We start from the raw sequence: 26,057 nt of genomic DNA, 5'->3' as shown, positions 1-26,057 counted from the left end.
CCAGCCTCCCAGTGGTGAAGAAGCCGAATGTGGAGGTCCTGGGCTGGCGTGGTTAAACGTGGTCTGCGGATGTGAGGCCGGTTTGACGTACTGCCAAATCCTCAAAAATAACGTTGGAGGCGGCTTATGGTAGAGAAATTAACATTACACATGAAATTCTCTGGCAATAGTGCTGGTGGACATGAAGAACCGCACCAAAGGAGATGGCTGCCGTTTTACGATCCCGTAACCAATTGTGCTATTTTCGCGTTATTTGTAACTTATTTTGTACATAATGTTTCTGCCACCATGTCTAATGACCGAAAAGAGCTTCTAGATATCAGGACAGCGATTACTCACCTGGTACTGGAGGAATACTTTTTCTTCAACGAGTCAGACGGGAATGATTTACTTCAGACGCCCGACAAGGCCCTCATCCCTGTCATTCGCAGGAGAAAGAGACGGAGGTATCGAGGACGACGGTCCAGGTGCTTTGTAAGGATCAGTTGGTGAGAGGGTTATCTACCTTTACCATCGGTCCTATTAGCCAACAACAATCGATAATAAAATAGACAAACTACGATCGCGTATATCCTACCAGCGGGACATTAAAAACTGTAATATCTTATGTTTCACCAAGTTGTGGCTGAATGATGACATGATTAACATACAGCTGGTGGGTTTTAAGCTTTTTCGGCAGGATAGACCAGCGGCCTCTGGTAAGATAAGGGAGGATGGTCTATGTAAGATATGATATGCATATAACTGGTAGATTTGGATAGAAACCACTCTAAAGTTTCCAAAACTGTTACAATAGTGTCTGTGTGTATAACAGAACTGATTTGGCAGGCGAACGCCTGAGAAAAATCCATTCAGGAAGTAGTTTTTTTTGGTTGGTTTTGTAGTTTTCTATTCAATACCATTACAGTATCCATTGACTTAGGACTCAATTTGCAGTACCTATGCCTTCCACTAGATGTCAACAGTCTTTAGGATTGTTTCATGCTTGTATTCTTATAAATGAGGGAGTAAGAGCAGTCTGAATGAGTGGACCCTACCCTGTCGCAGAGCTTTTTCATGCGCAATCCCGAGAGAGTGCATTTCTTGTTTACCTTTTATATTGACAACATTATTGTCCGGTTGAAATATTATAGATAATTTAAGCTAAAAACAACCTGAGGATTGAATATAAACATTGTTTGACATGTTTCTATGAACTTTACGGATACAATATGGATTTTTGTCTGCCTGTTTTGACTGCGTTTGAGCCTGTGGATTACTGAAGAAAATAGGTTTTTGGATATAAAGAGACTTTTTATCCAACAAAAGGAACATTTATTGAGTAAATGAATGTCTTCTGATTGCCACCATATGAAGATCATCAAAGGTAAGGGATTCATTTTATCTCTATTTCTGAGTTTTGTAACGCTTCTGCTTGGCTGGTAACTGTTTGTAATAATTTGTCGGCTAGGTATGTTCTGGGCTAGGTATGCTTTCGCCGAAAAGCATTTTATAAATCTGACACCGTGTTTGGATTAACAAGAAGTTATTCTTTAAACCTATGTAAAATATGTTTTGTTTTCTGATTTTTTATAATGAGAATTTCTGTATTTGAATTTGGCTCTCTGCAATCTCACTGGATGTTGGCCAGATGGGACGCTCCCACATACCCTAGAGAGGATAATGCAGGGAAACTCAAATCCATTTGACCTAATTTCTTCCAGCATGTTGAATGTTTAGCACAGACTGGAATATGTTCCAGGATTCTTCCGATGGCATTGAGGAGTAGAGCCTTTTTATTCTCTATTTTGGTTAGGTCGGGTGTGACTAGGGTGGGTAATCTAGGTTGTTTATTTCTATGTTGGCCTGGTATGGTTCCCAATCAGAGGCAGCTGTTTATCGTTGTCTCTGACTGTGGATCATATTTAGGCAGCCATTTTCCCACTGTGTCTTGTGGGATCTTGTTTATGTGTAATTGCCTGTGAGCACTCCATAGTTTCACGTGTTGTTTGCGCTTTATTGTTTTTGTGCATTACACAAATAAAAAGATGTGGAACCCATATCACGCTGCGCCTTTGTCTGAATGTTATTACGACGATCGTGACAGCTTTGCACACTTGTATGGTGCAATATTTGCCCATTTATTTGTTCAACATTTTTCAAGCTCTTTCAAGATGTTGACTTGTCTCAAACATACGGCTTTGCATTTAGGCATTTAGGCATTTATAAGTGTATTCCTTTTTTTGTATTCCCGTTTTTTGTAATATTTAACTTTTTTGGGAATCTTTTTGGGAATATTCTTCTTTTCACTAATTTTGGTCATTATTGTGGAGTCACTGTAGCTGTTTTAAAATCGACATTGTCCTCATAGTAACATACCTGAGCAGTTTCATTCCTGTTCTGAAGCTCAGTTCAGAAGGACGACAGAAGATCCCACCACAACAGGACCAAGCAGCGTGCCGGGGAGGAGAGGGTATCCTTGGACTTGAGAGGAGATCTTGGATGGGAAGGGATCCTGGACTTGGGAGGAAATCATGGCAGGTCAGGATAGCCTTCCTTGGCGGCAGATGCAAGAAGAGAAGGGAGGACAGCGACGACTCCGGGGTTTGCGGCCACAAGGAAAGGCCAAAAAACAGCCCATTTTTTTAACGCATTTCACTGTAAGGTGATGTTGTATTCGAAGCAATTGACAAATAAATAAAATATGTGATTTGTTCTGCAGTCAGCATGCCAATTGTATGCTCCCTCAAAACTTGAGACATCTGTGGCTTTGTGTTGTGTGACAGAAGTGCACATTTTAGTGTGCCGTTTTTTTGGTCCCCAGCACAAGGTGCCGTTTAATCGGCTTCGTGATGTACCACACTTGTCAGATGGATGGATTATCTTGGCAAAGGAGAAATGCTTACTAACAGGGATATAAACAAAATTGTGCACAACATTTTGGGGAAATTAGCTTTTTATGATTATGGAACATTTCTGGGATATTTTACTTCAGCTCATGAAACATTGGACAAACACTTTGCAAGTACATCATCATTTTGTTCAGTATATTTGTGAAATCCTCCATTTTAAGAGTGCACACTTTCTCTTTTTCAAAGACCTTTGAGATAAACCGCACCTATTTATCTTCCAGAAACTACCTGACTAGATGCTGTTGGCATTCTGGTTGCAACATCTGCCATGCTTGAAGCTTAAACCAATTGATTTCACTGGTTGTTGTTTTGACTCAATGCAATTACCCGTGGCAGTTATTCAATTTGAACAGGACATCATTTTTGAAAAATGAAAGCGTGTAACATGGTGACATTTAATTATGGGGCACTTAATCATAGTGACATAAAAAGCCGTATTGTTCAGCTTTCTAATCACCGTGAACATATTGAAACGAAATGATGGACAACTGACCGATTTGACAGGGGAGGAAATATATTTCCCATGTGCCTTCTTCTGTCCGTCTTCCACACCAGTCACTTAAAGATGACATATGTCCTCTGGAACGAAGTTGAGCATGTGCAAACTCCCAATGTAAAACGTAACATGATCAGCGTGCTGTTTAAGCAACATAATAGATTTGATGTTGTCTTTGACACCCAGTCTTCCCTCCTTCCCCTCTCTCTCCCTCCCTCGACATCACTGCAATCCACCATCTCTGTCCTCATTAATCAGGCTTTAAGCAGTGTAAAGAGCAAGAGAGTTTTATTGCCCTGCACAGCACCACTAGACTGCCTGTGTGACAGCTCACAGGTGGGCACACAGCACTGGGGCTTAATGAACCTTAAAGGACAACGCTTTGGACACCAGGGTTAGCCATCAATTTACCTGTTGCAGGCCCATGAAAATAAAAATAGCAGCCTACATCATGCCCTACCTAGCCTAGTAAGCGGTGCCCATACTGCTCTGCATGATGGGATCCCAGGGACTGACCGGAGAGATGTTAACCTTGAAGTTGTTTCCTTGTAAGCAACATTCTCTGCCAGGCTCAATAGAGTAAAATGTCACAAATGATATCCCTGGATTTTTAACATTCAATCCCTCAAACTCACCCTACTCTCTATACTCTCTCCTTGACATGGGCATCTCCATTGACAGATGACGTGAGGTTGAGTTGTCTAGGGTACTCTGGTGGAGGGTAGCCTTGTTTAAATAGAATACCCTTAGGTTTGGAGAGACCCTATAAATTGATTAGGGCTACGTTATTGAACAACGGCTGTGAAGTCACAAGTGTCACAACACATTTCAAAGTTACCCAGCCCTCTGTTTTTCTCAAGCGGGATAGGGAGAGGAGTGGACTCCTGTAATTGTACTTGCCTAATAACTAGTATCAAATAAAGATCAAATAGGCCACAAGTATTGTTCAGATGACAATGTGTTATTTTGTTTCGTTGGACTATTTGTTTTCATTTGAGCCAATATGGTCCATTATGTGGAAAGTTGGGGTATTAAAGTCAGCTGTAAATCATAAACAACAGTTGTCCTACAACCCTCTCAGTCAAGTTTACATGAGGTGAGTGCCACCTCGAGCCTTTCAGGAGCCCTAAAGAGAGATTTGGTTGCCACCCAACGGGGCAGAGCGTTTCAATTTTGGATGGCCAGAGAGCTAGCGACAATGACAAGAATCTGCCATGCGGGAATCATAGGTAGCTCATTTCAGCTAGTTCAATCTTGTTCTTGGGGTGTTTTAACTATTGTCAAGTCTATGCTAATATGGCTAAAGTTCACTAGCTAACCAAGTGCAAATTAATTTTTTCAGTAAACATTGGAGACTAAATAGCTTACATGCTGCCAACAATCCAAGCGAACCCAGTCAGTTTTTCCCTATAGTTGCATATACATTGGTTTTGTCACTAAACAACAAACAAATTTAAAACAAATTTTCTGCCATTCTTCACATAGGGGTCAGGTACGTAGTCTGCGTACAAGCAGAGGCTGCAGTGGGTGAAGTAGGGTAAGTGTAACATGGGAGGGGGGGGGGATCTAACACCTACACGAGGGGACATTCTCAGGACTAAACTAAAACAGGTTCTTTGCATGGAAATGACCAGCCAAATATCAGATACAAAATACACTTATTTTCAAGAGCTTTCAGGTATGTGGCACAATCACTGCTGACCAAACACAACATGATTAAATCTGTTTCATTAACACAAAACAATATTATATTATATCTATATATTTTAATTCTGATCTGGCCAACACAAGAAATACATACCAATATCAAGGAAGGCATGCTAAGGAGTACAACTACCAGTGGCGAGATACACTGCACCATTCACCAAGCTGAACAATCATAAAGGGATCTCCTCAATGAGAGAAACAGACTAACTTTTATACCTGGGCATGGAAGCCACGCCCTTAATTAGAAACGACAGACACCTGGCATTGACAGATGCTGAGTTTAACACTGCAAGAGTTTCATCATGTTACATAAGCTAATAAAGCAGTGAAATGTGTTGTTTTACAGGGTCAGCCATAGTAGTACGGCATCCTTGGGGTCTCGGGCTACCTTGAGTGCAACCCCCATGGGTATGGAGAGAAAGAGCCCAGAAACTAAGTATGTCATCACTGGACTGCACAAGAGCGGTCAAGCCAGTGTCTCCATGCTTGGTATGCCAGACAAAATAGCCCAACCCTACGTTTTTCTCTGGTAAGGGACGAAGATGAGTCTTTGTAATTGTTATTAACATGAACCTTTTCACATGTGAGTTCCAAATATCTCTAACGGTCACCCCCAGCGTGAGTTGTTTTAAGCAAGTGATGTCAGAATGTACTCACTGTTCCAAAATGGGATTATTACGCAACAGGACAGTTAACACGCGCTGCCTGCTAATTATCTATAGGATATGTTTCACCTTGTCAATTTCAAATTATTTTTTAAAACAAGTTGTATTTTCTAACAACAGTTTGAATTGACGTGTGTTCCGCCTCCTCATTAATCCACATAGAAGTAACCCATTTCAGCGTTGGGGACAATTTATGTTTGAGGCTTTACTGAGCCATACAAACTCCTCTCTTTGAGGAGAGCCCACCGCACTTCACTCATGTTTGAGCAGATCAAGTATGCATATATTTGCACAGTCTTGCAAGAATTTGCCTTCCTTGTTGTTTTCCTTACAAATAACAACTTTGGACACGTGTGCATTCCTATCAAAGTAAGTTCCTTATTTTCTGTATATCATGTTGTCATTTCTACTGTAGGCGCATACAGTATGTATGTACGTATGTATGTATGCATCTATGTTTGGAGCATAATGTATTTACAGTTTTATTCACATGTTTTTAAGTACTGGTGACCAATAATGCATTCCGATTATTGCATATATTGTAATGGACACCTATGATGTGTGCAAAACACTTTTTAAAAGGTTGTACTGATCATAATGAACTAAGCATTTTTCCAGCTATGACTGGCGCCATGTTTGTTGACATTATACGATGAATTCTGGGTGTCACCTCTATCAGACCAAAGATGTTATAGTGAGATGAAGGAATGGTTCACTCATCTTTCAGGTAAACTTCCGGAAGTGAATGAAGGGAAGTGGATGATTGTAGATGACACGCCCACTTCCACATGCATACTATAAACATACCAAACTTCTCTTGTCTCCTCTTATAATCTTTGGTTGATAAAAAAACCAAAAACATTCTGGGTGGAAAAAACTACCCCTCACCGGATTACTTTTCGATTTCTACAAAGTGTTTTACTCAATTATTACGATCAATGGTGAGCTCACCCGTGATGTGATTAATTATAAATAGTAATTTACTATTAGCTAATTAATATTGTAGTTTCTGTCAGCTAAGATATATGACCGCCTGTGTTTGGTCAATCTTTCATCAAGTTAGCACTAGGTCAAATGTAGCCTAGATTTTCCGGTTTGGATGATTGTGTTATGCTGTAGCTACTTCTGTGAATGTCTGAACATTGCATCCAACAATAAACTTGTCACATTCTGGACAGAACTTTGTACGGACTGTGTTTGTGCAAAATGTTTCTGTGAAGAAAACGTGTGGCCAGCTCAAATGTTGATGGTTGTGTCAGTCGAAAATGGACGTTCTAAATAAGCGTTCTAATCAAGCGTTCAAATCACACCGGTTTGATCGTACACAACAGGGACCACTGTAGAATGAGCACACCCGTTTGTTGGTACATGTGAAAAGGTTAAATGCTATACAGGTATCTAGTATTAAATGGAGATAAAATGTCCTGTTAGTCTTGTAGAGAATATACACAAGAAAAACAGAAAGCAAAACCAGTCATGAAGCATTAACTATTATTGAGTCCATGTCACGCCTTGGTCTTAGTATTTTGTGTTTTCTTTATCATTTGTTCAGGCCAGGGTGTGACATGGGTTTATTGTGTTGTCGTATTGTTTTTTTGTAGGCATTGGGAATGTGGCTGATTAGGGGTGTGTCTAGCATAGGCTTGGCTGCCTGAGGCGGTTCTCAATCAGAGTCAGGTGATTCTCGTTGTCTCTGATTGGGAACCATATTTAGGTAGCCTGGGTTTCACTGTGTATTTCGTGGGTGATTGTTCCTGTCTCTGTGTAGTTGTTCACCAGACAGGCTGTATAGGTTTTCTCGTTCCGTTTGTTGTTTTTGTATATTTATAAGTTATTTCATGTATCGCGATTCTTCATTAAAGAACATGAGTAACCACCACGCTGCATTTTGGTCCGCTTCTCCTTCAACAGACGAACGCCGTTACAGAATCGCCCACCACACCTGGACCAAGCGGTGTGGTAACAGGCAGCGACAGCAGGAGCAGCGAAAGAAGGAATGGACATGGGAAGACGTGTTGGATGGCAAAGGTTGTTACACTTGGGAGGAGATACTGGCCGAAAGAGATCGCCTCCCATGGGAACAGGTGGAGGCACTTAGGAGAGCAGAGGCAGCCGGAGATAAGAGCCGACGATACGAGGGAACACGGTTGGCAAGGAAGCCCGAAAAGCAGCCCCAAAAATGTATTGGGGGGGGGGGCTCAGGGAGAGTATGGCAGAGTCAGGAGACAAACCTGAGCCAACTCCCCCTGTTAATCGTGAGGTGCAGCGTTCAAAGGACTTCTGGACTTGGGAAGAGATATTGGACGGAAAAGGACCATGGGCACAGCCTGGAGAATATCGCCGCCCCAAGGAAGAACTAGAGGCGGCGAAAGCGGAGAGGCGCTGGTATGAAGAGGCAGCACGGCGACGCGGATGGAAGCCTGAGAGTCAGCCCCAAAAATGTATTGGAGGGGGCTTACAGGGAGTATGGCTATGCCAGGTAGGAGACCTGCGCAAACTCCCTGTGCTTACCGGTGGGCTAGAGAGACCGGGCAGGCACCGTGTTATGCTATGGAGCGCACGGTGTTTCCAGTGCGGGTGCATAGCCCGGTGCGGTTCATACCAGCTCTTCGTATTAGCCGGGCTAGAGTGGGCATCGAGCCAGGTAAGGTTGGGCAGGCTCGGTGCTCAAGAGCTCCAGTGCGCCTGCACGGCCCGGTCTATCCAGAGCCACCTCCAAACACCAGTCCGCCGGTGGCAGCTCCCCGCACCAGGCTTCCTGTGCGTGTCCTGGATCCAGTACCACCAGTTCCAGCACCACGCATCAGGTCTACAGTGCGTCTCACCTCTCCAGCGCTGCTGGAGTCTCCCGCCTGTTCAGCGCTTCCAGAGCCTTCCTCCTCTACAGCGCTGCTGGAGTCTCCCGCCTGTTTAGCGCAGCCAGAGCCTTTCTCCTCTCCTGCGCTGCCGGAGCCTCCCACCTGTTCAGCGCAACCAGCACTTTCCTCCTCTACAGCACTGCTGGAGTCTCCTGCCTGTTTAGCGCAGCCAGAGCCTTTCTCCTCTCCTGCGCTGCCGGAGCCTCCCGCCTGTTCAGCGCAGCCAGAGCCTTCCTCCTCTACAGCGCTGCTGGAGTCTCCCGCCTGTTTAGCGCAGCCAGAGCCTTTCTCCTCTCCTGCGCTGCCGGAGCCTCCTGCCTGTTCAGCGCAGCCAGAGCTGCCAGGTTGCATGGAGCAGCCAGAGCTGCCAGTCTGCATGGAGCAGCCAGAGCTGTCAGTCTGCATGGAGCAGGGGGGGGGTTCTGTCACGCCTTGGTCTTAGTATTTTGTGTTTTCTTTATTATTTGTTCAGGCCAGGGTGTGACATGGGTTTATTGTGTTGTCGTATTGTTTTTTTTCTTGTAGGCATTGGGATTGTGGCTGATTAGGGGTGTGTCTAGCATAGGCTTGGCTGCCTGAGGCGGTTCTCAATCAGAGTCAGGTGATTCTCGTTGTCTCTGATTGGGAACCATATTTAGGTAGCCTGGGTTTCACTTTGTATTTAGTGGGTGATTGTTCCTGTCTCTGTGTAGTTGTCCACCAGACAGGCTGTATAGGTTTTCACGTTCCGTTTGTTGTTTTTGTATATTTATAATTTATTTCATGTATCGCGATTCATCATTAAAGAACATGAGTAACCACCACGCTGCATTTTGGTCCGCTTATCCTTCAACAGACGAACGCCGTTACAGTCCATTTATATAATGATTATATGAGTCCATTATAATGTGAAACAAAAGGTTACCAAGTTGAAGAAATATAGTCAGCTGTGCTACAAAATGTCATACATGAGTAGCTCTCTCAAGAAAGTTTACATGTGTTTTCATGCGCAACACCACACTCTGACTTTTCTGATACAAGCAGCAATGCTGTGTTCTGGTGGTCCTCTCAAGAGGGAATTGGTGAGGGGCTTCTCAACAAGGAGCAGGGAAATTATAGGGGAAAAAGATTTCCCAAAATGCTACGAGAGCATTTTTAACCGAGTGGTTTTCAAAAAAATGTCAGCAAATATGTTGCAGCCATAGCATTGGTGGCTTGTCTCCCTTCTGATCACAAAGTGACAAGAGAAGCAGAGGAGTTAAGTGGAAAGTGGGTGTCGTTCATCCTAAGTGTCCCCAAGCACAACAGCTTCACCTCTCGTCCATCAACCTCTGGGAACCTTGAATATACACCAACCAATGTGGTTTACGTTGAAATAGCCATAGAGAACGGGCTTGTTGTGCCTATTCATTTCAACCCGGAACTGCTCTTTTCTAACCCCGGTGGGAGGCTGATGCAGGCATGAGACCTTCAACATGGGCTGATTTCATCCTCAGCCACAGTCTCTTTCCAGGAGGTCACCTGTCACGAGTGTGTCCTTCACTTAAGGATTGTCTATGTTACTGTGATGGGGGGGAGATCAAACCATAGCCAATACCTAAGTGAAAAGGACATCCATACAGCTATCGCTGTGCGTCACACGTGCAAACACAAATAGACATTCCAAGTTTTGCTTTAGCAATATCTTCAGCAATATCTGTGAGAACGCAGACGCAACTGCAGTAGGCTGTTGCAGCCTCTCAGGTAAGATATCACATGCAGCTCATAGAGAAGCACGATGAATCAATGTTCTCGTTTCATCCTTTCACTGAAAGCTAAAAGGGGCATGTGCTAATGCATGATGAGAGTGTGCTTGAGTATGTTGTTGAGAGTGGACATGAAAAGAACAGTCATTCTCTCGGCTCACACATTATATGAAACTACAAAAGCCTCATTAGGCATCCATGGATAAAAACAGATTGTAAAAAGTAATATTTGGACTGTGAATACTGTTTTTCCAATGTTCCCTCTGTACCAGGAATCAGGATACATGTCTTTCTGTAGGGACCTTTCTAACGGGAAATGCTTGTATCTTGCTTGTATCTTGGTTGTTTGCCAATGGGCTGACCTCTCCGCCCAAATAAACAATACTGATTTACCCAATGTTTTATTCATGCCTCGGGAATGCTTATCTATCGTATTTTACCAATGTGCTGAAACAAAGAAAAACCCCTCCAGAAAAGGGAAACAGTAAAAATGAAACAACGGCAGTGCGGCATGGAGAGGGGCTCATCCATTAAAATTGGCTCTGAAAATGAGAGGAGATGGAGTAAGTGGTACGGGGGGAAATACATGTATAAATAAGACAAACACCACTGCTTGGGACATGATTGAGCACGGCGATCAGCAGGAAAAGCTTCTGGCACTGGGAGCAGCACTCATTCACACCCCGTAAAGATGCAGAGAGGCACAATGTCAAGCCTGCCCATGAGGACGGAGGGCTGGAGGCTGAGGGGTGTGACAAAGTCATGACAGCTAAAATGTCAGGCCAATATGAACCCCTGCAAGCTGCCTGTCCTTTAATAAACTGCTAGTGACATGGATGCCTACCAGTTGCTATGAGGGCAACAAGTTCACTGTCAATAGCCCACCCAAGGGGAATCATCATCTCATGCCTACTGTAGCTACCTTCAAGCTCAGAGAGAAAATAGTGAAATAGGTACATTGGGGGGAAAAAACGCCCGTTGCGCAAAGACTGATTTTGCTGCTTTGGCTACAATGGAAAACGGTACTATGCTTGCACATTGAAGTGTGCTTCTACATTGGCTATTCAGTCACGTAAGGTGAGCTGTCACTCAAGCAGCAAAGCCCCACATTTGTCAGAGGAAGTCTTAAAAGAAAAGAACATGTCCTTGCATTTCATATTATGGTCAGAAAGGAACTGTATTAGATCTCTCTCCTATACGTGTGTTCCATTTTGCGTCCCCTTCAATAACGCATTCATATCAGAGAGCATTTGCTATTTGCCACCAGATGAGTATATGGCCTCCTTCATCCCTGCCTGAAGTAGAGGTGGGCTTATCATAGGAGCGGATTAAATAGTTACATGTTAATGGTTTATAGACCAAGCAGAGGTGGGGAGCTGGCGTCATGATCAGCCTCACAATGAGCCACCCATCAGCTGCGGCTCTCAAGCTTGAGTTTGATTTTATTAGGATCTCTTTTAGTCCTCATGTGGACTAATCTTCCAGAGTCATTAAACATTCAAATTGTCATGCCCTGACCTTAGAGATCCTTTTTATGTCTCTATTTGGTTTGGTCAGGGGGTGATTTGGGGTGGGTATTCTATGTTCTATTATTTGTATTTCTATGTTTTGGTCGGGTAGGGTTCTCAATCAGGGACAGCTGTCTATCGTTGTCTCTGATTGAGAACCATACTTAGGTAGTCCTTTTCCCACCTGTCTTTGTGGGAAGTTGACTTTGTTTATGGCACATAGCCTTAAGCGTCACGGTTTGTTTTGTATTGTTTTGTTCAGAGTCTTTTCTAAATAAAATAATATGTACGCTCACCACGCTGCACCTTGGTCCAGTTCCTTCAACAGCAATATATAATATGATCACATTTTCACATAAAACACACTGTTGCAAACAGACATAATACACAAACATATTGACCAGATAAATACTTGAACAGTCTATAAAGATAGATTGATTCTTCATCGACCATAGTCCAGCACAACTTTCCCATGTATTATATTTAAATGGTTTTAAAGTATTGTTTGAATTTATGTATTGAACGTTTTCTGGTTTGCTCAGAAAAATGATTCAATTTCTTTATTGCTTTTAAATCAAAATGTTATTTAGCCTATTTCTCTTTTCTGTCTGGATAACACATGGTGGACAATCTATTCCTTGCATTTACTGAATGTTTGTCTCTTACCAACCGAATACTGCTGTGAATAGAGTTTGGCTGTTTTAAATGGTGTATATTATGAAATAAAATAAGAATGGTTTTTAAATTAGCTTGTTGATTGATGACCAAGTTGGCAGGTATGATAGCGCTGCCAACCAAAACATAGCCTTATCACTCCCCACTTCCTGCTTCCTACTGAATATGAGGAGTATAATTAACACTAATACTTTGTTTACACTGCTTGGTAAACAGAGTTGAGAGGTCTCTCTCTCTCTCTCTCTCTCTCTCTCTCTCTCTCTCTCTCTCTCTCTCTCTCTCTCTCTCTCTCTCTCTCTCTCTCTCTCTCTCTCTCTCTCTCTCTCTCTCTCATCACAGGGAAGAGTTCCAGAGGTGAGAATAAAGATTTGGTTGAATGAGTTAACTGGAAGATGTTAGTGATTTGGGTCACCATGGTAGAGCGAGGGGCTGGGTTGTGAATTTTTGTGACAGTTGCCATGGGATCTTTAAGAATCATTGAGTCAGAGCCAGAGGATGAGGAAGTGTTCCCAATCACTACCCTGGTTTCCTTTAGATCTGAGGAAGAGTGTTCCCTATACTGGCCCTCCAACCCGACACCCAGCAGCATCTGGTCTTCTGTCCAGCTATAGAGCAGGCCAACTGTTCATAGCTTCAGAGGGTGAATGGGTGGGTATGGATGTTTCAATGATAATTTGGTCATATTAATGTCATGTTTGTGTGTGTGTGTGTGTGTCACGTCCTGACCTTAGTTCCTTTTGTATGTTTCTATTTTAGGTTGGTCAGGGCGTGAGTTGGGGTGGGCATTCTATGTTTTGTTCTTGTGTTTAGATTTCAATGTGTTTGGCCTGGTATGGTTCCCAATCAGAGGCAGCTGTCAAGTGTTGTCTCTGATTGAGAACCATACTTAGGTAGCCTGTTTTCCCACTCTTGTATGTGGGTGGTTATTTTCTGTTTCAGTGTTTTTCACCATTCCGGACTGTTTCGTTTTTTCTTTATTCACTTGTTCGTTTGTTTCCTGTGTTCGGTGTAATAAATATGATGAACACTTACCACGCTGCATATTGGTCCAATATTTCCTACTCCTCCTCAGAAGAGGAAGACGACAACCGTTACAGTGTGTGTGTGCTGTGTCTGTGCTGTGGGCTGTGTGTGTGCATGCATACGTGCGTGTGTAGCGTATGTGATTGCATTTTGCTGTAAACATGCACATCTACTTAGTAGATGCTTCAAAATGTAATTCCGGCAAGGTATATTGCACTTTGCATTTTGAATGTGGAGGACATGATCTCCTAGTGGTGAGCAGGCCAGGAAGTGCAGGGCTACAGAGACAGCTCTCTCAGAGCGCCTTTTCCACACCAATGGGGCCCTTAAGACCTTCTAAGTGCCCTAGAACCCAGTCTGTTCCATATGGTGGATGGAGGGAATGGGTGGATATGGAAGTTTCAATGTTAATTTGTTCATATTAATGTTGTGTGTTTGTGCGTGCGTGTTAGTGTGCGCGCGGGGAGGACAGATGAGAAGAGATAGATTGGACAGACAGCACTGCGACTGGGTTGAGGGATAGTAGAGAGAGGTTGGTATGAGAAAGGATGCCTGCATCTGTGCGTCTTAATCCCGAGTTAACAACCCTGCTCTATACCCACCTGCCTGGCACAAATGTGCAAAAGTAGCACCAAATCCCACAAAAGGCAACTTTTAAAGAAACATCAGTTTGTGTAAAATGGTGTCAACCAAAGTTTCAACCATGTTTTTGTCCATGTTTTTGAGTTAAAGGCCTGGGAGTAGACACGTTTAGCGCTCTTTGTTGAGTGCTGTGGTGCACCATGAAGGCCCAGAGTCTCCGGGACGCCTACGCCATCCCACCAGGGTGTTAAAGCACTCTTCATGAAGCAGAGGCTCCCAGGTCAGCTCAGAGTTTTAGACTCCAGATGGGAGAAGATGGTAGCCTATGAGAGAAGGATCAGACTCCTCACACAGACTTTCAAAGGAACCTGTTTTGACCTGACAATGACATCATCTCTTTGCAGAGTTCATTTTCCCAAGGTAATGCACAGAACGGAGGCATGTATCCCTCTTCTAGCATAGTTGCCAAAGAAATCAGTACTAAAGGATACATTTACCAGTAGAAACAAAAAAATAAATACAGTATATATTTGATATTTGCATGTTTATACGACAATTCATACTTTCTCATATTTTGGGCGAAAGAGACATAATCCAGTTGTTCGTTCGATTAGTTTGATATTTATGGACGTGACCCAGTTGTTTGTTCTATATGTTCCGTTGTCATGCTCGCTGGCAATGTTCTTGTCCCTTGCTTGCTAGCTAGCCAACTAGCTACACAGTCATGACCTTTGCACCCAGAATAACAGCAGAATAAGTAGCTGCATTTGCGTTTGTTTAAGCTATTGAGATTCATTTGGATAAATTCACAACAATGAGCTGATGATGCCCGATTTTTCCTGGCATAGCTAGAAAAGTTTGCCGTCTCGTCAGGACATTCAACACTGTTCATTAGGGGGAGATTGCATTGCATATCAAACACTAGCTAAATCATGTGTTGCTAGCAAACCTGCCAGTATGGCAACATCATTTAAAAAATACCAGTTGCTGACAACAGTTGGTCAAACATGAAAAACGTAGGAGGATTTGACAGCATAGCGCCACTTGCGTCATGACTCCAACACACATGTTCATCACTCACCATGTTAGCCCATCAGATGCTTAAAAGAAAATAAGTGTCTGTTGGACCTGCATTTACAATGTATCCAATTTCAGTTTGTGTGGTTGTTGGTTTATCCTTCTGTAACTTTGTAGCAAGTATAATCTGCATGTGTAGGCGATATTGCGTTATGATTACAAGGTGTCCCAATATAATTTCCAACTGTCCCGTCATCTGGTTTTAATGTCCATTCTAGAATGCCCTTCTAGGCAATGAGACATGAGTATTCAACCATGCTGCTGTACAAGGTGCTGTATAATGAGGAAACATGATGAAATCACAACAAAATATGATGGGCAGAGATTGATTGAATTTAATGGACAATTAAAAGAGTAGCCGTCTTCCAGCCGAAGACAACATTACATAGAGGAAGTGGAGTGATTGAATCTACCATGACCAGGCCACATATACACCTTCTGTCTAACTCCATTGCATTGCCCCTATGGGCCATTACTTCCTCTGCTGCTGATCACTGATCTATGGAGGCCAACTCTAGCATTACCTCCTATAGAAGCTTAGCACAGGGCTGGTGTTCAACCACAGCTAAGTCTGAGAGAAGGAGGAGTGAGGAAATGACAAGTGGAGAGAGAGAGAGAGAGAGAGAGAGAGAGAGAGAGAGAGAGAGAGAGAAAAGGATACACAAAGGGGACAAAGAAAGAAAGGAAGGAAGGAAGGAGAGAGGTGGTCTGAAGTAAAGAGTAGAAAGCCTACCTGCAATGTCACACGAGTGAATGTTAAAATGTCATCTTGTGATCTTTTTTTAGCTTTGAGCTATTACACTTCCTCTCATTTCAACGTTTCAAGATTCACACAATTGTGATGATAAAATGGCCCTGTTACAATGACATTCTCTTTGAATGTACTCCCTTTCTGCTACAAACGTACCACTGCTAACCAAAATTTTCCACAAGCTCTGAGGAAACAGAAAGTAACAACATAGCAACAATTTTACACAGTACTTGTTCAGGTGTTTGAGCTAAAGCAAATGGATAATACCAGTTCTTAAGAGGGGGGAGATGGGGTTTAAGTTAACATATATAATTTTTTTATTGTTTTAGGATGGTCATACCATGGATAATTTAGCTACTTGATAAAATATTTAATGTGGCCTTTACTACAATAGCCCATAGAAACACATTGAATAACACATTTATAAAAGGCAAAAAAATACAGTAAAAAAAGTAGGTTTTGAAGTGTCTGTCCTAGACATTTAGGAAATATCTAGGAGATATTATAAAGCTTTTTATAAAACATTTTTTTTTTTATAAAACATTTTTTTTCACACATAGTTAACCCCTTATATTTGTTGCCACAAAACTACCACCGTACTTCCATTTGTTTGTACGGGATACCTTTAGACAAGTCCCACGAGAGTCTTCCCTTTCCATAGTGGGGTCATTGTGAGTTTGGAGCCCAAGCGGTTTGGACGCTACGGACAGAAGTTGGCACATCGGCGTTACTGACTTCAGATGAGTCCCGTGACACTTGTGGGGGTCGTAGAGCAAAACGGAGAACACCATCGTGAGAGTGAGAGTGCCCCCTTTCTAGAGTGGTCATAATAGTGTGTATGCCAAACCGCTCGGACGCTACAGACGTTTTCGCTAGAAGACCGATTTTCGGGATGTTACATGGTCTGACAAAACTCGCTGTAGCTCGGACCCCTTCCACCGCAGATGCGGAAGGCCGCCATATGCGGACGTGGTGGAATGAGACGCAGCCGATGCAATAATAATAAGTGATATCTCTATCTTAAACTGACGCATTTTGATGGGGATTTATTTTATTATGTTACTTACATTGACGCACGGGTGAGTCAATCGACTCCTAAGGATGAATGGTTTATTACATGATTAATTCATCCGCTTACACGTGATGCATGATTAAATGAACACTGTTCTGTCTGGTTCCCTCGGGGATCGAATGAGTTCTGATATTATGTCATTATGGTCACTGACTAACGGAAGACTGGGACATTGTGGAATTATGGTATGGTGGTCCCACAGGCTCAGTCTCCCTCATAAACCAGCTCAACGCAATTGTTTTGACAGTATTCTAATGAATTTAGCCTGAGCGAGATTTATTTAATTAAAGAGGTCTTATAGCCAATCCTGGGTGCAGCGCAGCCCATCAGACCCCCTCATGAGAGAGAGAGAGAGAGAGCCTTAGAGGGAGCCATTTCTCATAATGGGGGTATGAAATGATCCTGCTCAACGCACACACTCAAGCACGCACGCATGCATGCATGCACAGTATACAACATCAGAAGGGCATCTTCTAGAGAAGATTTCATTTCAGATTCCTTGATTGTGGCTTACTTCTCCTCCCCACAAACAGAAGTGTGTGTTTTAAGCAGTGTACTCAGCAGTTGGCTCTGTGATGCTTCAATACAGACGGTGTCTGTTCAGTTCAGTCGTTCTCTTTGAGAATCACCTGCGTTCAGTAGCCCTCCAAATCAGTTGAAAGCCTATTCCAACCCATCCAAAAACCCATTACCTCATCTGTCCTTAGATACACAGATGGGCAGGAGACAGATGGCAACAGAGAGCATCTAGAGATGTGAGGTGGGTGACATGAGGCACTAGAGTGCTATAAGAGCTACTTGATGTGTGAACACACATATGTGCACGGATGAACAGTCACACAAAAGTAAACAGACAGACACACAGAACGGGAGAGACAGAAAGGGGGAAAGAGAGAAAGACAATTTGAGGTATATTAAGCAAACTACTTTAAAAAAAATAAAGTGCATACACTCATTGTACCCATGAATCTTGTCCTAGTCATTTGAAGTTAATCAGAACTGTGCTGACAGAAGAACATACTGTTCCCTTCCAAAAAAACACCCTCCCCTCTTCTAGAAGTCTCTGCTGCTAAAAGTCGATGGGAAATAATTAATATATTCTTGTTTCTGCTGCTCCGTTGTTCTCTTTCATTCTCTCACTCTGCCTCACACTGTCACTCTGCCTCGCCCTGACACTCTGCCTCACCCTGTCACTCTGCCTCACCCTGTCACTCTGCCTCACCCTGTCACTCTGCCTCACCCTGTCACTCTGCCTCACCCTGTCACTATGCCTCGCCCTGTCACTCTGCCTCACCCTGTCACTCTGCCTCACCCTGTCACTCTGCCTCACCTTGTCACTCTACCTCACCATGTCACTCTGCCTCACCCTGTCACTCTGCCTCGCCCTGTCACTCTGCCTCGCCCTGTCACTCTGCCTCGCTCTGTCACTCTGCCTCACCCTGTTACTCTGCCTCACCCTGTCACTCTGCCTCACCCTGTCACTCTGCCTCACCCTGTCACTCTGCCTCACCCTGTTACTCTGCCTCACACTGTCACTCTGCCTCACACTGTCACTCTGCCTCGCCCTGTCACTCTGCCTCACCCTGTCACTCTGCCTCACCCTGTCACTCTGCCTCACCCTGTCACTCTGCCTCACCCTGTCACTCTGCCTCACACTGTCACTCTGCCTCACCCTGTCACTCTGCCTCGCCCTGTCACTCTGCCTCGACCCTGTCACTCTGCCTCACCCTGTCACTCTGCCTCACCCTGTCACTCTGCCTCACCTCACCCTTTTTGCTGTCACCACTTTCTCACTCGCACACACATGCACAAATGCACACAAATGTAGGCAAGCGCACACAGACACACACAGTAACTCCTCTCCCTTCCTCGGATTGAGCACAAGGTCTACAGCCACAACCTTCCATCCTCCTCAGGCTCCCCGCTAAAGGAAGTTACAGGATGTTCATGGTCGATCATGTGGTGGTTACTATGTATCACAGATCAAGCATTCTCGTAAAAAGGTAGCAGACAAGTTTGTTATTAGGATAGACTTCAATGTTACATGCAAATCTGATTGGATACAGTGCTCGATTATTGAAATAATTTAACTTCAGAGTTGCTGAGGACTAATCGGGGACATTTTCAGGGACAGCTCTAGTCAGGGACAGGCCAACAAAACCGGGGACTGTCCCTGGAAATCGAGGATGTCTGGTCACCGTACCATAAGCGTTCATAAAGCAAGTATTTACATGCAACAGAAATGATTAACCCCAAAAATGGATTCAAAAACAATGATTTTTGTTGTTAATAAATGTGACTCTGTAAACTGATAGTGTTAGCAGCTAGTTAACACAGCACCGTTTGAAGAATAGAGCAGACACCTACTGTATTTTCTTGGCTGAGCGGCATTCACGAGCACCGCCGACTGTTCCGCCTGGATAGAAAATCGCCCCTGTTCAGGCTTAATTGAAAATAAATGGCAGAGACATTAGCCTTTATCGTGGAAATATTTGCATAACTTTGAATTGGTAGAAGAAAAAGACAGATGTTACCCCTCGAATCTTGACTGACACAACTGATAGCTAACCCTTCTTGTCTATGCTACTGGCTGTAACGCACCATCCTCTTTGCCACCATTCGACATCCAACAGTTACACAATGTCACAGGAAACTGTTGAGCATGAAAAACCCAGCAGCGTTGCAGTTCTTGACACACTCAAACCAGTGCGCCTGACACCTACTACCATACCCCGTTCAAAGGCACTTACATCTTTTGTCTTGCCCATTCACCCTCTGAATGGCACCCGTGTCAACTCTCTTAAGACTTACAAATCCTTCTTTAACATGTCTCCTCCTCTTCATCTACACTGATTGAAGTGGATTTAACAAGTGACATCAAAAAAAAGGGACCTTAGCTTTCACCTGGATTCACCTGGTCAGTCGATGTCAGGGAAAGAGCAGGTAAACAATTCAACAAAATAACGTATTTTAAGTATTGTAAATTGAGATAGAAAAACACCCTAGCCACAATCCCAATAACGATATCCCGGTTGGAAAACAACGTGAGGCACATATATCCCCTAGGGTCATTACAATACATTGTGTCTTCAATAGCAGACTCTCTGTCTTTGGTAGGGAAGGTGATTGTTAGAATGGGGTTCACTTTGAAATATACAGTATGTGTATACTTCGTCTTGAGACTAACACCACCCGTGCCAATATATCCAACAAACACAAGCAGAGTGTCGCAACAAGTAGAGTGTCATTTGAGTTTGGAAATAATAATAATAGATTTATTTAATGGCGCACTTTTCATACAGAATCTCAAAAGCTCTTTATCAGGCACCTTTGTCTCTGAAGTTCACAGCTACTCCTTCTCTGTAGCTAGGCTAGAACAGATCCACCACCGAAACGTGTAGCACCCACCTGGGCGATGCTTCGGGCGGTTATAAGCGCCCGAGAGTCCATCACACCTCAGCAGTAATCAGCAACGGTCTCCCACGAGGCGAGCCTCTGTCATCCCCTCGCTCTGCACCCACTTCCTCTCTTTCCTCATCTCTCACGCATCGGTATCCTCCCCATTTCTTTTGCATCTTCATAAGTATCTGTCTCCAAAACCGTTATACCATAACTTCACAGGAAGCAGCCAAACACCTGAACTGTAGCTGGTTCTATTCAATTGCATTTTGTCTTGATGTGTGAGTAGCAGTGAAGCTAATTATGCATGGACGAACTTGTAACCCTCACCTCTCCTTCTTACTGTATCGAAGGCTTCTTTGCAAATTCAAAATGTACCTTGTCACGGTAGACATAGAAGAGAATCACAAATATTGGATTTTCTTATTTTTTATTACCGCAAATCATTATGTTCTGTTTTATATAAACTCGAAATTTGAAATTATAATGTTTAAATAGGTCATTCTGTAAATGGTCATAATGAAGAAAAAAGGCAAACTATTGTGTGGAATTTGCGTAAGTGCATTAGCGTTAAAGTATTAACTAATAATGTGCATTATCTCTCCAAACCCATTCAGAGAATAGGAAATCTGTGGCATGGAAGGGTATTGAGACCAATTTTATCTACTGAGGTTCTATTCAAACCATCAGCATCAGTTCAGCGGTCACTATAGCAACCTAACAATTTGAGCGTTGTAGTTTCATAGTTCTAAAGTGACTCAAGCTTTCAAGGATTGTGAAGGGAATAGGCTTACTCTATGGAATATGAAAGGAAGTGTCTACTACTGTGTGTCGTGTGTACTACTCTGTGTTTGTGTGTATGTGTCTATGTGTGTATGATTGTGTGTGTGTGTGTGTGGGGGGGCAGCAGGAGTGCTAACAATGATTTCATAATAAGGCATAGATGATAAGAGGCTAAGATGGGTTTCAGGTGGGGAATTAAATGTGCTTTTAACATTGTATCAAAATGGGATCCGTCTCTGTCTGACGTCAGTAGCGCACTCAAGAAGGAAAACATCTACACCTCCACAATAACCATCATTTCCGAATGGGCCAAACGGACAGCAAACTAAAAGAGAACATTATGAGCAACTAAACTAATACTTTATCATGAAACATGTCAGACTTACCAAAGAGGCTAAGAAATGGTCTGGTGCAGTTATGTTTACAGTCGAGTTGAAATCAGTGTTGCCATTCGATGGGTCAGGATCCACTGGTGAGTTGTGACGGATGGTTTTTAGATCACAACAGTAGACCGGATCCTGGCCAGGATTGGCTAGCCATTGCTTTGGTCAGCCATTGCTTTGGTCAGACATTGCTTTGGTCAGCCATTGCTTTGGTCAGCCATTGCCTTGGCCAGCCCTTGCTTTGGTGTATAGGGTGGATCACACAAATCCTTCACAAGTTGTAGGTATGCAACAGCAGTAAATGGTGAGTGCTTGCGTGACATACCGATGTTAAATCGAATCTATGCAGAAAGTGTCCTCACAGTCATCCAAAGAAGCCGATCAGAGATGCCTTGGACACCTTCAATTACAAACAACGTTAAACATATTTATTTCCATTTGGAGAATGAGATGAGCCTTGATCTTGCTGCCCTTTTTTCACTGTCACTACTGGGTTAGAGTTGCTTAGTTGTGGCCTAACCATGGACTGACCCAATATGACCCTCAAAAGTTCCGCTCAAATCAACAATCATTAAGGCATTTGAATGGTAGATATAATGCACTTGAGTAAATAGAAAGCAGGCGCGTAGCCATTCAGGATACCTTTATGCAACAGTAACTCTCGCTCAATTGGCAATAACTGAGAGAGATCCTGTTTTGGAAAGCAGAGGAACCTCTATGATAGCTGGGCTGATTAGGAACACAGATTCATGGGGATGCCAGGCGAAATGCGAAGGGAATCAGATTAGTCTATGGACACAGTGAGAAGACACTGCATGTTCAACTGCTATTTACACCATACAGCATGGGGAAATGTGTATATTCTCATTGCTCAGTCTCCTCTGATTATAGTCATTCGTCAATGTCCTGTGTGTCGGGAGCCAATGTCAAGGGAGTCAATGGGATCTCACCACTGACTCGTTAGTGTTCCCTCCTCATACTGGTGCCTCATGTAACACACCTTAGTCCATAGACATTTATATTCTAGTCGCTTAGCAGACACTCTTATACAAAGTGATTTATAGTTAGTGAGATACATATGCAATCACATCAGAAATAATTGCCACCCTTGAAAAAGATGAGAAAAAAATACTGAGCTATATCGTATGCTCAATTTGTTTGGGAAATTATATTATTTTGTACTAATACCATGGATCAGATAATTTATTTTGGTTGAACAAATGATTGGCACTTAGCCTTTTTCCGTAATGTTTTACGAGATTGAAATGGAATGGATTTTCAACCATGCCTCCATACTGTCTGCGCTTATGGACCACCCTCTTCAATTCAAACCACAGGTTTTCAATGGGGCTCAAGTCTGGAGACTGAGATAGGCCATGCAGATGTTGATTCTGTGGTCAATTAACCATTTCTTTGTGGATTTTGATATGTGCTTGGCCATCAATATCAAGGCACAAGGCCCAAATGCAGACACAGGAGGCAGATGGTCGGAGTCTTACAATGTTTATTAATCCAAAGGGACAGGCAGAACGGTCAGGCAGGTGGGTACAAAGTCCAGAAACAGGTAAGGGTAAAAACCGGGAGGATTAGAAAAAGGAGAATGCAAAAAGCAGGAGAACGGGAAAACCGCTGGTTGACTTGGAAACATACAAGACAAACTGGCACAGAGAGACAGGAAACACAGGGATAAATACACTGGGGAAAATAAGCAACACCTGGAGGGGGTGGAGACAATCACAAGGACATGTGAAACAGATCAGGGCCTGACAATCAAAGGTGCCAGTGATTTTGGATGTGACTGTTTACTGTATACATGTTTATAGTAGTTTTCAGTTTAATCCCCAGAGGGAATAAGAGGAGGTTTTTACAAAACATTCAAATGTAAATTATTTTGTTGTACACTTTAGTCATTGAAAAGTTACGTTTCATAAGTTGTATCATTATGTTTCCTGATAGTCAATGTGTCTTGAATCAAGCACATACTATTTAGTTCGTTGCCAAATGTGCCAATGCAAATGATAAGTATTGTTTATGTTGTGCTGGCATAACTGCTAGTGAATTATGGGATGTCGGAGCTCATCTCTTGGGTGATGAATGTGTAGCTGTGACGGTGCCTCCAGCTAGTGTCTAATGCCAGCTCCCTCAGCTCCCTCAGCACACATAGTAAAAAACTCTTACTCAGCATTCGGGGCCATAATTCTGAGTGTGTGTCTGTCTGCGTACCTATGTGTTTGTGTGCATGTGTGTGTGTGTCCTCAGTATGATACTGCTAACACAGTGACAAATACGTCTCGCCAAGCGAGCCGTTTATCAGCGAAGGCTCCCTTCCAGCTAATGAAGTCTCACAGCAAAGGAGCACCTGCCCCCTGCCTGCATGCAACCAAGCATGGATACCCAGCTAGCATATAACGTTGTAGGAACCTGTTTATTAGAGCTTGGTGAGAGCGTGGTAGTGCTATGGTTATTTTGCAGACAACCTTTCCATAACGTTTCCTACAGATTTCCTCATGGTTCTATTTAAAGTCATGTTCTCAGAAAGTTCAGAGAACATTAAGAAACAGCATTCTTCTGTAGGAATTGCAGTACTTCAGCATAACGTTTTCTGCAGGTTTCCTAATTCTACCATAAGCAAGTGAATTTCCATGTGTCCAATCTGTGCTTGAAGTTCAAACAGTTAACATAAGCTAGCAGTGTTATTAAACATTATTTAATTACCTTCAAATAGCATGTAATTTCCATTTTAAAAGTCAGGAAACGTATGGCTTCCTTCCCAGAACCAGTGGAAAACCAAAAACTGACGTTCCCAAAACTTCCAAGGAACCAAAATGGGCTTGCTGGGTAAACAGCAAGGCAAGAGGAATCACACTGCTCTGTCTCCTTCATCGCTCTCTGCTTGGCTCACTCAACAATCACCTCCTTTAAATCCTGTATTTCTTAGAAAGACTCTGGATGCCATGTAGCAAAGCTGCTAACTCTATTCCATTCATCAAAGTATTAAAGAGTCAGGTTCAGAAGCCATTCGGGGCCCTACTGCCTGTTTGTTAATGTGGTATAGGAGCTGACACAGATAATGTCCCTGGCATTGTAGTGTCAGGGAGCTTGGCATGAGGGCATTATCCAGCTTGAGTAATGATGTTTGCAGGAACCACTGGCTTGCTGCTGTTTGCATTAGTGAACACCCTGTGGCAGAAATAGATTAGGTTAAAAATTAAACAGAGAGTAAGTGGAGAGAGAGAGAGAGAGAGAGAGAGAGAGAGAGAGAGGGGAATGGAAGAGGGAAAGAGGTAGAGAAGGAGAGAGTATGGTACGATTCAGCCATTGTATAGTGAAGCAATAAGGCCCGAGGAGGTGTGGTATATGACCAAGTGGTGTTCTTAGGCACTACCAGCGGTGCCTTATTGCTATTATAAACAGGTTACCAATGTAATTAGAGCAGTAAAAATAACTGTTTTGTCATACTTGTGGTATACGGTCTGATATACCACGGCAGTCAGCCGATCAGCATTCAGGGCTCGAACTACCTTGTTTATAATGTCTGATACACCGCGACTTTCAGTCAATCAGGATCCAGGACCCAGACTACCCGGTTTCTAATACTGCACATCCATTTGCCTCCAACAATGTGCCCAATGAATCTACTTAGAATTGTGCACCTCAGCAACATGTTAAAATTATATTCAATGTCCTTACAGTACATTTCAATGTAAACTGTCAATGTAAACACGCCTCCCTTCAATTTACCTACATAGACTCTATGTACCCACACATAATGTTGGCCTTTGTCTTTAGTGCAGTAACATCATTTATGTCTGAGATTAAAAACCAGTGAGAGAACAGCATCACTATCTAGACCAGGGGTGTCAAAGTCAAATGGACGGAGGGCCAAATAAAAAATTTAGCTACAAGCCGAGGGCCGGACTGTTCGAATGTTCATTGAAAAATTTTTAAATGACGCATATAGTCTAGTGAACCTAATTGAACCTACTGAAAACCTAACAAATATATTCCAATATGATCAGATAAATAAAGCAATATTTTCTTATGGCTCTGTCAGTAATCTTTAATTTTCAACAGACACAAAAGACAAATTTCCTTTATATAAAAATCCCCATAACATGAACATTAAATGAAAGAAACCGGTATTCAAGGCACCATCAGTAGCCTATATTTTCTATTTTAGCAAAAGTGGGCTAAATTTACTTCAAAGAAAAAAACAATAATAGCAATTTTCTATCATCCACTCAACTGAAATATTTTTAAAATATAATTGGATTGAAATACAATAAAATAAAGTGCAAAAATCTATTAATCAAAAACAACACTTTGTTTAAGGAGAAGTAACATGCAGTGAAAACAAATATTAAACTTTAACTTTTAAACTTGAACTGAGTAAAAACTCTAAATATGTGATTGCACAGTAATGTTCACTTGTTTGAGGTTGAGGGTGATACTTGGTGGTGTCC

The sequence above is a fragment of the Oncorhynchus keta genome, chromosome 34 (assembly GCF_023373465.1).
Source record: "Oncorhynchus keta strain PuntledgeMale-10-30-2019 chromosome 34, Oket_V2, whole genome shotgun sequence".
Lineage (NCBI taxonomy): Eukaryota > Metazoa > Chordata > Actinopteri > Salmoniformes > Salmonidae > Oncorhynchus > Oncorhynchus keta.
The sequence above is the reverse complement of the archived record's forward strand: the minus strand, read 5'-3'. Positions refer to the sequence as shown.